Source organism: Anabrus simplex, chromosome 5 (genome assembly GCF_040414725.1).
Source record: "Anabrus simplex isolate iqAnaSimp1 chromosome 5, ASM4041472v1, whole genome shotgun sequence".
NCBI classification, from domain to species: domain Eukaryota; kingdom Metazoa; phylum Arthropoda; class Insecta; order Orthoptera; family Tettigoniidae; genus Anabrus; species Anabrus simplex.
In genome coordinates, this window is record NC_090269.1 from 229,956,235 (window position 1) to 229,971,665 (window position 15,431).

A 15,431-nucleotide genomic window follows, 5' to 3' on the forward strand; every position below is an offset into this window, starting at 1 on the left:
GTCCTTCCTCTACGTCTCCGCCAACACTGTAAGTTATAACTTTTCCTCTAACTTCATCTACGATTTCGTCGAAGTGATTGTGCTAGTTGGGTTGTGATACATGGAAAGCCTCTACTGGAATTACAAATCGCAATTTACCTGAACTTGAATTTAATAATAATAATAATAATAATAATAATAATAATAATAATAACTTTTTCGGCGGTGTGCTGTGATTAAAAATCAGTTCCCATGCTTTGTATCGTTTTCCAAACTAGGAACTGTTCAAAATTGGATACCTTAAAAATGTGTTACTAATATTGTAAAATTTATTCTGGTCACCTTTCCGTTATTTTATTTTCAAAAAAGGTGATGTCTTAAACCCTTGTTAGAGGGCCTACACTTGGGTAACGAAAGATGCTAAGCGAGGAAGTTGTATAAGGTATTTCTGTGCGAATTTCCTGCTTATTTCTGCCTTTCTTTTTAGACTTTTCTTTTCCCTTTGAGAAATTGCGGTTTTCTTTTAAAGCGGTCTGTTTTGCCATTGTTGCGTTTCTCATTGGGATTGGTTCACTCTCTTTGTAGTGAATGTTAATTGTTGTTGTTGCTATGGAGCCGGATTTGAGGGTTGTTGACAAAAGGTTTTATGCTCCTGTGGGATGCTGTAATGTTGAAAGCTAATATTTGTCCTTTAATTTTTGGCTCGCTTATCTTTGGTTATTGATTTATCTCTTGGTATGCCCGTTTACCCGCGTGATATGATTTTCCTGATTTATTCTCAATTTAATTTCGGGTTTTTCCTTGTTTTCCTCTATTTGGGTGTGGGTACAATGAACTTTGTACCACCTCCTCGCTTAGTACCTCAAAGAATTTCTGTATTTGCTTAGTACCTCAAAGAATTTCTGTATTCGTTTTGTGTATTTTCTAAGAGAAGAAAAGTTAACTTAACAAATTTATTTCATGCAAATTAACTAAGTTAATGGTGCGAAAATAATTAATCTAAACCAAAAGTCTTTAAAAGGTATCATGATTTATTGGTAATTTATAAATAAGAAGGTAGGTTAGGCTAGTACTGAAATTTTATATTGGGTCCCAAAAGGTTAGGCCGGTTCGAACCGTAGGTTAGTTGTGTTTTGGTATTATTTCTCTTTGAATATTTTTCTTATTCCTGTTGATGTTCTGAGTCCAGAGTTATCTTAATATTACTTCTTTCTCTGATTAAATATATTTATTTACTTCAAAAGAACCTGGACGTGTTATTATTGTAGTATTTGAAACCATACAGTGATAGTTATTTCCATTCTTTCCATGGCCTCTGGTCGCTTGTCTTATTCGTGGTAAGTACCTTTTGTGATGGTTTACTTTTGGATAATTTTGCTTCCACCTTGTTTGGTTTTTTTTTGAACCTATATTTCTTGTCTTGTTGCTACCTGTGCGGACACTGTGGGGATGGGTGTTTGTGCGGGTCAGTATCCAAATACAGAATAATAATGTTATTGGTTTTACGTCCCACTAACTGCTTTTATGGCTTTCGGAGAAGCCGAGGTGCCAGAATATTATGCCACGAAAGTTCTTTTACATGCCAGTAAATCTACCGAGATAAGGCTGATGTATTTGCGTACCTTCAAATACCACCGGACTGAGCTTGGGATCGAACCCAACAGCTTGAGCTCAACTATCTGTGCTACTCGCCATCAGCCTGGCAATCTGCATCGAAACAAGTTTTGCTTTAAAATACTACAGTTCGTTATATATTTACACGATTCTCTCACCGAGATGGTTTTAGAACTTCTATAAACAACAAACGAGGGGCATACTATATTGTTTTACACTTTATTTTTTCCCGGGTATGGTTCACATTTCACTTTTGAAGGCGCTGACGTGTAACTAGTATCTTATTCCACCGTTTGGTAGCAGCACACGCACAGGAGCCAAAGAATGCACTCGTTTAGCCATTTCAATAACAACACTGTCAGCATAGGAACAGACAACATGGAAAGCAACCGTGAGGGACAGCGCTATAAGACTTGGTTCCTATGGAAAGAAGGCGTGACCACTGCAGAAATTCATCGGCGCTTGGTGGCAGTCTGTGGAGAACAGTTTACAACTGGGTGGAAGGTCGGAAAACAGGGCGCACATCGGTGGACAAGGGTACCAGTTCTGGAAGGAATGTGACAGTGTCAACACCATCCAACATTCCCCATTGCCCATCCAAGGAAACAAATGCATCACATTTACGGAAATGGAGGCAACCATGAGAATTAGCCGAAACACCCTGCAGCGGATCGTGCACGGCCACATACAGTTGGGGAAGGTGTCATCCACGTGGGTGCCAAGACTCTGGTCTGCAGACGAAAAGCAGAGGCGTGTGGACGTGTGCAGAGAACTTTTGCAACGCCATGATCAAGATCAAGCCGACTTCATGGCTTCATGCCCAGTCCCACACTAGCCGAGAGACCACCGCTGCCCTTTATCAAATGGAATTCACGGTGCTGCCACACCCACCATACTCTCCCGACTTGGCACCAAGTGATTTTCACCTGTTCGGGAACATGAAGAAACCTCTCCGTGGTCACCGTTTTGTGGATTTTGCAGAATTGGAAACAGCTGTCAAGGCATGGGTAGGCAGTACTCCGAAAAAATGGTTTCAGAAAGGTCTGGACAGACTGACACATCGATGGCGAAAGTGCATACAGGTACAAGGAGATTATGTTGAGAAGGTGGACGTAACAATTGATGTGTAATGTACTTCATTTGGGTTGAAAAAAGAGTGTAAAACAATATAGTTCGCCATTCGTACTATACTGTACGTCCCTTAAGATATTCCTTCAGAAAATTCTTACCCTGTCAATGTCAATGTTTCTAATTCTTGCACGAATAATTATTTTTTAAAGTTAAACAGCCTGCTTCCAAGCATGCCTTTTTATTTAAATACAATGGTAAATGCCAACAAATATATTCAATAGTTTTAGAATTATGAAGAAAGCCATTTATAAAAATGAAAGTTAGGGAAAATGAGCAAGAATCATACGACAGAGTATAAATAGAAGTGGCAAAACATGTATATTTACAAACATATCTTCTGAAGTAGCAGAAACATACGTTTTACATGCTTCAGTAAGAAAGTATATCTCTGAGAAAAACTCAACTGAAAAATGCAGTTTTTAAATCTATTAAAGAGTAACTTCACCCTTAAGTACCCTTCCAACGGACATCAATTTAGTCTTGGAAGTTCTCATTTTTACATCACAATCATTTCATTTCATTTTTTTTTTTTTTTCCAAGTTAACGGTTTTAGATTGCAATTCCATTTGCAAGAACATGAATTTTCATTTTTAAGACATCCGTCCTCTGACATGAGCTATGAGAAAAGGTAGCACCAGCGATATCGACCACTGTCACCAAGACTGTTCCCTCTTCAAGAGTCGTGCGGCAATGCCCCGCAGGCGGTACCTCATTTCCCCTCGCCTGGCCAGGTACGCTTTCACAAGCCTAGCCACATGCAGCTTTAATATCATGTACCACCAAGAATAATGGAGGCGCTCTTCACCATTGTAAACGTAAGGAAAAAGCATGACGGGCTAGAAAGCCAACTGGGGTCTCGCTCCCCTAACACAGCCAGCCATATCGAATTTGAAACATTGCTGTCAAAATGTAACATGTTTCTTAAGGTTTTAAACTTAACTCTAGGACGTACGATATAATTATGTAATATTTTGAATGGATGCTCTTACCAGGGGTGAGTGGTTCAGGTAGAAGAAGCAATTCTCTTTTGAGCCCGAAGAGGCAGACTGAATCCCAACTTTGCCCTATGTTATTTGCAGATGCTCAAATAAGCCAACTTCGCGACAGTAGATTTAACGGAACGTAAAGGAACTCCTGCGGGACAAAATTTCGGCACCTTCGCGTTTCCGGTAAGCGTTAACGTAGTTAGTGGGGCATACTACCAGTAATATCCTACTACTCTATTTGACAAAACCTCCAATTCTGTAATTAATTTAGGGAGGGAGTGACACCGTGGTATTGCCAGTGAATTCTCATTAAAGCGACCCCGGCTCGAATTGTGGCTAATGAAAAGTTACATCCTCGTAGTTCAGATTCCACAAAAAACTGGAGGTTCTGTGACTTATGACGACTATATCCAGTCACGTAAAACTAAAAACTTGACTTTTGTACCTAATTTGATATAAACTCTTAAAAATAAAAGCAAATAAAAAATGAAAAATAGACAGGTGTCTTATGCAACGAACTTAATAAAATCACGAACACATTTTTTCAAAATAGCTAATTATTATTATTATTATTATTATTATTATTATTATTATTATTATTATTATTATTATTATTATTATTATTATTATTATTATTATTATGTCCGACTCGTTGGCTGAATGGTCAGCGTACTGGCTTTCGGTTCAGAGGGCCCCGGGTTCTATTCCCGGCCGGGTCGGGGATTTTAACCTTCATTGGTTAATTCCAATGGCACGGCAGCTGGGTGTTTGTGCTGTTCCCAACATCCCTGCAACTCACACACCACACATAACACTATCCTCCACCACAATAACACGCAGTTACCTACACATGGCAGATGCCGCCCACCCTCATCGGAGGGTCTGCCTTACAAGGGCTAGAAATAGCCACACGAAATTATTATTATTATTAATATTATTATTATTATTATTATTATTATTATTATTATTGGTTTTATGTCGCACCGTCTCAGACAGGCCCTATGGCGACAATGGGATGGGATAGGTCTAGGACTGAGAAGGAAGGGATCGTGACCTTAAGTTACAACCTAAGCATTTGCCTGGTGTGAAAATCTGAAATCATGGGAAACTATTTTCACGGCAGCCGACAATGGGGTTCGAACCCACCACTTCCCGAATGCCAGCTAACAACTACTCGCTCGGTCTCTCTACAATTTATCTCATTATGTCAGAATAGGCGGCTACAATCTATGTCCGGCTCCATGGCTAAATGTTTAGCGTTCTGACCTATGGTCATCGGGGCCCCGCGTTCGATTCCTGGCGGGGATGGGAATTTTAACCATCATTGGTTAATTCCGCTGGCACGGGGGCTAGGTGATTGTGTCGTCTTCACTGTTATTCCATCTTCATCACGACGCGCAGGTCGCATACAGGTGTCAAATCTAAAGACCTGCACCTGCGACTCGAACATATTCTCGGACACTCCCGGCACTAAAAGCCATACGCCATGTAATTTTACTATAGTTTATGAATAGTCTGGCAGATTTCTTCAACTACATTCATTGTCCAAGTATTTTCATGTACTCGGTGCCTCGTCATAGGCCCTCACTCCATATGAATACTGCGCAGAGGTTTTTGGTACGCAATTTGTGATTAGAAATTGTATACCAGCACCTCTCCTACCCTATCGGCCAAAATTCTGATGGTGAACAATTTTTCGACCAACGGGGCTCGAACCGGCTAGCCACGATGTCAGACCATCCGCTTTCTCATAAGTTTTTTGCTAATTGTTTAACGTTGCGGGCATGCCCTTAATTAAGGTACAGCCCTAGCATTTTCCTGGAGTGAAAATGGGAAACCATGGATAACGATCTTCAGAGCTGCCGACAGTGGGGTTCGGACCCACTATCTCCAGAATACGCCACTCAAACCGCACGGCCAACTCGCTCGGTAGATACAGTGTTTTAGCAAAGGTCAACGTAGCACTTTCCACTGACACCTCGGTCACATTTATGGCTAAGAAAGTATGAAAACTACGGATTCATAGGTGACAGCGAGGAATGGTGGATAATGTAGAAGGTGTTAACCATACGGTAGTAGCACTACTGCATATTCTCTATTCCAGTAAGGCAAGGAATGGCAAATTCAATCTCTCTCTTCAAATATCTTGCCCAGTATAACTCATTCTAGAGCTTCGTTGCAATTTCTAGATCCCTGCCGTCATATAATCTACAGTCAGTATAGAGTAAGTTTTGGGTATTGAAACAGCCTAGATCTCGATGATTTAACGAAGAACAGAAACAAAATGGTGTGGGGAACATTAAACTTACTGACTTGCCAGCTACAGTAAACACAACATTTGAATAGAACTACCCAAGGTTAATAGAGAACTATCTATTTTATTCTGTACGGAACTTTACATTGTCGTTTCCTACAATGCCGTCCACAGATGACAATATGTAGAAAGGCACTCGATGTATTTGTTTACTATATCGTATTTCAATAATGCTGCCATGGAAATCATGAAGAAGACGGGCAGTCTACTCGATTTCACCTGCGTTGCCTAGTGTGAAGAGGTCCAGCTGCTGCCCTCCAGGTTCCTGTGGCGGACGGATGACGTAGTTTCGCCACAACGGTCTACTTCGTTTTCGTAACTTCACATAATGAAAATACATGTAAAGCGCATTCTAAAATTTAGAAATGAAATAAAGTACTAATCTTCATGCAAATAAGTAACTTGCCTTTATGTTCACTGCGAGTTTAAAATGATTTATACAGTTACACAATTTCCAAATATGCATATCTATTATAGTTTCACATTCATGTACAATAACCGTTTTATATCATGAGGTTACAAAATAAAGTAAAATGGGTTATCTGTTTGTTTTTTACGATTGGCTGTACGTCACACCGACGCAGATAGGTCTTATGGTGACGATGGGATAGGAAAGGCCTAGGAGTGGGAAGTAAGCGGCCGTGGCCTTTATTAAGGTACACCCCCAGCATTTGCGTGGTGTGACAATGGTATACCACGGAAAACCATATTCAATGGCTGCCGAAAGTGGGGTCTGAACCCATTATCTCCCGGATGCAAGCTCACCGCACGGCCAACTCGTTCGGTGGTTATCTGTTTAATCAAATGTTCATCGAAGTTCAGAGGGAGGGACACACACAACCAGACTGCCGTCCTGTTATTTAGGATGAACTTTTGTAAATAAAACTTAATTTTACTTTCACCTTATTATCGTTATCATCATCGTCGTCAATTCACTACTATCTTATTCAGAATAACATGGTCACGTAACTACACACGAACGTTTCTATACAACTATTTTTTCCAAATATTACGCTGTTCAGTTCACGTGAACACAGTGCGTGCTCGGACCATTTTGTTCCTAGGCCTCACAGTTGCGAATGCTTTTGTATCGATCAAATTTAACGCACCATTTTTACGAGAATAGAGAGAGTTTTAATGAGAACTCCTCACCTGCCTGGTGCATTCAGCAATATTGACACATCACTTACGCTGTTCAGCCTATGGCCAAAAACGATGGTATGTCATTGATGTGGATGTCGGTTAAGTCCCTGTAGCTTGTAACCAAACAAGAAGCTTCAAGCAGAACTAATGGCTCTTGTTAGCTGCCCCATGTACTAATGTAATATTAAAGTTGGTGCGATCGCTGTGGTTGAAATCCTCTAATGTTGCGACAAGTAATTGGATTACTGAAAGGCTCTGTATGGATCCACTGTCATTCGATTTGCACGACAGGTTATTTATGGAGCCGCATTACTCTCCGTGCCCATGATCTATTCTACGCCTGCCTTTTTCATGTTTCATATCGAACAACAATGTTGAGCTGTTTACAAATACCGAGATATCAATGTTAGCAACTCAGCGATATAAATGAAGTAATGAAAATCTTGACACTTTTTTCAGTTAATTCCTTTAATTATCAGTACTCGGCGGCGCAGTCAGCTCATTGTTGCCTTTCTGCTGTCAAGACGGCGGATGCGATCCCGAGCAGTCCGCAAAGAATTCCTGCACGAAAAATTCCGACAACCTAGCACCTCTTAAAATCCACAATAATTGTAAAAGAACCTTGAACACATTATTATTATTATTATTATTATTATTATTATTATTATTATTATTCCAGAAGTTTAACGCCACACTAACTCGTCGAAAACAAGGTTTGGGGAAGGGCTAGGACTGGAAAAGTAACGGCTGTGACCGTACCGTGAAAGCGCCAGTATTTGCCCGTGCGAAAATGAGAAACCACGGAAAGCCACCTTCAGGGCTGCTGATTGTGGGATTCGAACCCATTATCTGCCGAACACAAGCTTCCAACTATGCGATATGCACCGCGTAGAGAATTCGCTCGCTATTATTATTATTATTATTATTATTATTATTATTATTATTATTATTATTATTATTATTATTATTTCGTATACAGTATTTGCGGAAAATCACTTGCACGATATATTAAAAGCTGATATTCACGTTAATTTTAACTATGAAGTTTATTTCAAAACACATACAGTACTGATATTTCGAACATAAGCAGCATTCTGCTCTCTTACGGAACAGAACGACGACAGCGTCCCTGAAGTCAGCAAAACACAAAATGGGCGTGTAAAGTGTTCATTCAAAAAAATTCGTGGTAAAACAGCCCATTACGACCTTGGCCTGGCAAGCCGACTGCTGTTCAGGCAGAGGACCTGCAGGTAGCCTACAAGAATGCAACGAGGTTCTCAACCTCGACCTAATGTTTGGCTTGGCAGCCCTTAAGACGGCAATAATGAGGTAGGGGATTCGGCAAAATCACGCGGTGATCGTTTTATTTAGTCTGCTATTATACGGCTGCTTCATAGCAAAGAATTAGTTGCCGGAGTCTAAGAGCAGATCCTGGTACAGGCCGACAGAAATGACAGCGATACGGAACTCTTACATGTACATTCCACACGCTTCACTGCATACACATGTTTGGAAAAGTGTAACCTGAGAATTACGACTTTTATATCGTCAACGTGTATACTTTCATCATCCGTCTCACGCTCATCTACGGCTCTGGCAACAGTTACACAGCAGAGACGTCAGCAATGCTAGATATACGATTCTTTCTGCAGCTAGTTCCTGTGACGACTTGCGTCAAAGTGTAACACATATCATAGGAACATAGTAGGTTTGACAGACTATTATGTATCAGTACCAGGCTCTTTGAAAAAACAACGGGATACTACCTCACTCCTCTGGTGGTTCTAGGACATTTCGTACCACCCGACATTTCATACCACTTGACCGGCTGATTAACTGAGAAGTGTCAGCTAATGACTTTAAAATATTAAGAGATGACATTCCGTACCACTTGACAGAGTGGGAAGTCTATTAGCTTGACCATGATGGCCGCCAATGGTCCGTGCTGACTTAATTACTACAGTTAATTATGACCAACTTCCACCTTGTCAATACAATTCAATACAATCTTAACATAATAATTCTATTATTTCGGTGAATACATATGAATAAGATATTGTAATGGATAAGCAGATGGGTTCAACACTAAGCGTAACAACTACAGACCCAAGAAGGGCGGTCGGTAGGACAATGAAAGACCCTATATAATGCCCCACCAAAATACATTGGATCAACAGTCAACCAGCTCTATTTTAATTTATTTATTTATTTATTTATTTATTTATTTATTTATTTATTTATTTATTTGTCTTTTTGAAAGTACACAGGCAGTAAGCCCAATACAGTACCTTCTTAACACAGCAGTACTTATAATGCATACATGTAAGTAAAGATAAATATACTACATACAGATGTTTTATAGAATTTGGACATAACATGAAAAATGTTCATGTTTGAACTTTTAATGTTGATGTATTGTCATTTTATCTGCATTCTGTTAGGACATAAAATATTTAAAATAAGGTCTTCAAATGCATGTGATATTATCCATAAGCTGGAGAAGAGAATTTAAAATTTCTCGATACTACATGTACTTGTGTGTGTGTGTGTATTTGATGGTTTAGATATATAATACATTTGAATTGTACTGACAAGGCGGAACTTGCCCATAATTAACTGTAGTGTGTATGTTCAGTCGTCAGCCCTAAGGCTGGTTGGATCCTCAACAGCTCCGCCATCAGCTGTCATACATGGCCTAGGCATCATTGAAGAGGCGTACTAGGGAAATGAGTGAGGTCGTTTCTCGTTGCTTTCCTCACTGAGCCAGAAGTTACTGTTAGATATCAGTTTGCCAAGCCCACCGAAATGCATGCATCACCCGACCCTATGAGCACCATTTTCACACCATTCATAGCAGCGACTGGCTGCATAAGGTATGGCATTACTAGCATCACTCATCCCTCTGTCACTTTCATATTTTAAAGGCCAAGGATAGACTGAGACAGATCAATGAAAGTAACAAGATTGCTCTAACCAATACCAGAAGACATAGTGCACTGTAAACACTAGGTCCTGCCAGTAGAGTGGGAATTATTGCGAAGTAAAAACGATATCCTGGTGAATGTAATCGTTTGTATATCCATTACCCCTGCCTGCTGTCATTTCTTGATGGATACAGTACTTTTGCATCCATCTCTTGGAACAGGCCAGAGTAAAGTGTAGCTTCCACCACAGTCCCAGTCAGCATCCATGGCTGTGACAATATGGAAGTTGCTAGGGTGTGGGTAGTGCTGAGTAATGACATTCACAGCATGACTAGTGCATCTGAGTGTTATGAAAGATGCTGCTCATAGGGTCAGTCGTGCTGCAATAGTACTTTCTGACCCAGTGAGGAAAGCAATGGTAAACTACCTCACTCCTCATCTTGCCCAGTACGCCTCATTTTGGTGTTGCCATTGGTTTTTGGGGTTTCCTTATAATCGCATAACCTTTGGTGGTGCTATTTGAGGATCCAACCAGCCTCTGGGCTGATGACCTAACAAACAGACAGACAGACATCCAGACATCCATTGCTCACTACTGGAACAGAAGCTTCCGCACGGTGTGACCACTACTGGTGTTAACCTTACGTCGGGCGCAATTGATCCGATTGGCGCACGTGTTAATTCTTATCTCGTATTCGTCATTCGCGGGGACTAGCTACTTCCACCTTTCAGTAGTTTGTTTCCCCGTGACCTTCAAGCCCATATCGGCCAGTTCATCAGAATCCATTATTTTACTTACTTGATAATGAAATTATGCACTAGTTCAGGGCCTCTCAAACACCCAAAATCTCACGCGTGCAGATCGAGGCGCAAGAGCTCCGTGCACTGTGCATCGGTGCCGCTCGGCATGGCTCGGATCAACGCTTCGTCTCTGGGCTACTCGGCTAAGCTCGGCTCTACTCGGCTATACTCGGCTCAACTCAGCCCGGATTTGGAGCGCTACGGCGCAAGTGGGGCAGAGGGAGACAGGCGGAGCGAGTGAGACAGGCGTGAGGAAAGAGAAAGTTAGCGCTATTGCTCCAAATGGAGGAGTGGGGGGTCTGCACTCTGGTCAACCAAGCCAAGTCGTCTTTTGCACCGCACACAGCGCATGCACCACGCGCATGCACCCTGAGAGGCCCTGCACTGGTTAATAAATATTCACAATAATAGTAATACTATCCATCTTTGTGCTCGTCAGGTACATTGCGCCCGAACACAATGTATATTTCTATTGTATTGTTTTGTTTCAGGGTTTATTCCCGTTGTGAGGAAATACTACAAGAACAAGAGTTTATTGGGTTACACGTTTGTCGACTAGCACCTTACAGCTTTTTGTTTACGTAAACATAAATAATAAGTACAGTTTCAAGGGCAATCATTAAAATAATATAGACGTTTTCCTCAGCAAATGTATATTATTTCTATTTCTGATTTCTGAAGTGTGTCTGTCAGGCCCTTTACGCCCGCTGGCGTGAAAATGGAATTCCAATTTGACATCCAGCGGAACGGATTGTCCTGGCGTAAATATTTGAGGATTACGGGAAAACCGTTCGTAGGTAGATAACGACGTAGTCGTACGAAATGTCCCCAAAAATCAAGTGGTACGAAATGTCCGGATACCTCCTTTGGTACACCTCTTTACTTCAACCCTTCTCCATGCGCATTATAGTAGGTTTGGCAAATAGATATGTAACAGCATCTGGCACACTAATAAAAGAAATGGTGAACGAACTTATTTCTCATTTCCTTTTCACGCAACTTCCTGCCACCTGGAACCAGCTCCTGTTAAGAATGGTAATGAAGTGTCACTCACAGGGTCACGGGGTGTATGCCAGACATACTGTACGTAACATCCTCTGGCTCGCCGAGGAAAGCCACAGGGAACTACCTCATTCCTCTGGCATACCTCCTTAGTGACGTCTAAGTTATATAAGGTAGCTAATTTTGGGTCTTTTGAGGGGACTGAGGAGTGAACAACATGGTGTACAAGGGAGAATTCCCCATTGGAAAATGCTAAATCCTAGTTTATGAAGCACTTCCTCAGTACACCGTACTAATTAGGAATCTTTTGGTGTTGCAATATTTATTTCTTCTGTATAACATAGGGAATGAGAAACTCGGTTTCTCTATGAGGACAGATTCCCAGTAATCACGACCTCTGCTGGCAGACTGCCCTCGCTCCATATCAAAGCACCTCAGCGATTTCGACGGTCCTAGGACAGGCTTCCTCTCATCGTATTTTTCTCGCAGCCGACAATACCATTGACAGCTTCCGTGACGCACTAACTCCAATACCACCCGGAGGTGCATTGAGCCCGGACCTCCATGCAAATTACTCTCAGCACAATGTTCCTGGAACTTTTCCGCAATCACTTACATAGCTCATTGTACATAGCACAATTATTACAGCCACCACCAACGTACCTAGGTTCTGCTTTATGGGAGAGGTATAGAAGTGTGAAGATTTGAGTACTTGTGGTGATCAGGGATCATCACAGGATCATCACAGATGTGTAAGTGAAGATTTATTTACGAATGCAAGGCTGCACATTACAGAAGTTATTTAATCGAACAATTACACAAGAATTTTCTTGTCTGCTGGCATGTTTCTGGCATGTCTGCTGGCCAAAGGTGTTGTGTACATCGATTTTCTACTTGAACGACGAACTGCGAAGGATTCGTAAGTATGTGAACTTTCGAGCAAGGTTAGGGAGGACTAATATTCCAAACTAAGGAGCGTCCTCCTTCACGATAACGCTAGGCCCACATTGCTGCTTAAGCAGCTGCTACGAAGACTAGTTTGGAAAAATTATCTGGATAGCTGGGGAATGTACCCTACCCCATTTTTTATAATCCAGATTTTTCAGCAAGTGCCTACCTTTTGTTAACACCACTGTAAACATTTTCTAGACACTTTTTAACGACGAAGAGGAACAAAACTTCGTATGGAACTGGCTAAGTACCGTCGAACATATTTTATTTTTTTATGAAGAAGGTATCAAGAAGCAGACAGTACGATGGAAAAGATGTGTAGATATTACTGGAGGCTACATAGAAAAAATAGTTTTTGGTGTGTGTTTTCATAAACTGTTCAGTAATCCAATAAAGAGTTTTTAAAAATATCTACAGTAATATAACGAGAGCTCCAGAATTTACCTAGAGAGAATCTGGAGCTCGAGTATATTGATTATGTACCCAAACACTGAAAATTAAGTAATGGTAATAATAGTGCATAAATATCATGTCTATAAATACGGACCGTGAAAGCATCAATGGCGAAAATACATAGGTGTTCACAAAACTATAGATCTGCTGAGAACACCATTTTCAGCAAGGAAATAAAACAGTATATTTACAGTATGTTTACGAATACATTTAAACACTTTGGGCCGCAGACTACAAATATGTCAGCTGTCTGCTTCATCAGAATAATAGTTAAGTAAAGGTATTCCTGAAGACAGCTGAAGCACGACATTAACACAAAGAAGCAATAACGATGTCTCAGTGCGTTCTTCTCACGAATTTATATAAAAATAAGTGTGATAATACGGAAGTGAAAATACGAAAACGACACAGACGATACAGCTGTTGATTCGTTAAGTTCGTGATATTCTTACACCGGGTTGGCCACTGGAGCCATGAGCTAAATAGTCATTCATATTTGACTCACACTCGTATGTATATTCCATCGGACCAACATCGATGTCAAATAAATAAAAAATCATGTGAACTGGAATCTTTTAAGAGACTTCGTTTAGACATAAGGAAGTAAAGAACAGGTGTAAGTTCGGTGTAGGCGTTGGCCAGCAAAGAGGTTGATGCTCTGTTGTTATTGTTGTTCTTGTTCTTAGCGCCTTGTTCAGTTGTTCAAAAAACAATACCAAATGAGGATGTAAATACCATGAGCTTACTGATCTACGGACGTCCTGGTTAGGGACAAAACCAACTGGTCTAGCAAACCAAGAGTGCTCTCGTGGTAGACCATTGGTCTAATTGTTCGGGAGTTTATACTGTTCCCTAGTTAGTAATGAAACCTTTATTGAATTCTGAAAGTGACGCCAAATTTAATTAATTTCAGTCCATATGAGTGTTCATTCACCCGGCTACTTTGGTAGAAAATGTCGCTCGTTTTGTGATATTTTATTACAAAAGAAAACATACTTCTTAGGGCGAACTGATCGGTCTTCAGCACTGGCACTGAACACTCTCCTACTCGTTATACAAGGTAACTTCCTCAATTGTGTACTTTTAAGTTTAGGACCCTTATTGCACATTCGCCGAAGAACCAATATGTTTATAAGCTTGACATAGATCTACGAGTGAGGTATACATGTTTATCTTGCTCCATACGAACGGGACAATAGGGCTTTAAAATGAACAAACTTTGCAAAACACAGCTATATTTAAATCAAAATAAGCCCTTGGTTTTACACGTGACTGCTCATATCGTGACCCTAGCTATGGGACCATCACTCTTACGTGGAGTCTGAATTACATGGTTACGACTGAAATCCGCGTTCTTCTGTTCTTCAGTAAAATCCAGGATCGAATTACTTTCCTTTTTGGTCCAGCATGTAAACTAAGAAATGAGCTTGTGTTAAGCCATGTTATATCTGTCTGCTGAATTTTTGTGCGACATGTTTGTCTTCTGTAGCTTCAAATTCCGTCTGATGGTTCTTCTACACTTGTACTGACTCGGAAATAGCACAACTGTTTTCTTAACGGCATCAACGGTAACAATAACAATAACAATTAACGGTAACAATTAACAATATCCTATACATTCCGTATTAATACAAAAAATGCCAGTGGTTTAACGTAAACATCGTAACTAAGTCTCCCCAGATAACGGGTTGCATGTTTGCTGAAGAGATCCTATTTCGGAGGTCTGTCTGCTACATTTCGACGTTGAAACTACCTGCTATTTATCAGAAGTGGAGCGCTACTGGTCGGTTCCTAAGACTAAATTAATTTTGTCGGATGGATGGAGAGTACGCCACCAGAGGCCTTAAACACACCCAGAACTATGACCAGGAGTTGCAAGTTTTTACCTGCTTTTCAACAATCGTTCACTAGGGAGGAGATCGAAATCGTGATGTTGGGAGCACAAGTACAACGCATTATGTCTAACCCACCAAGGCAGATTTGGAATACTGCAGACATCACGAGAGAAAAACTGGAACATAGGAAGCAAGTAATACAGGGTTGGATAAAGGTCACCTTCCCCAACATTCAGTTCTGTTTTCATACTATCTCACACAAATACATACCCAGATACCATGACTTGAACATACTAGT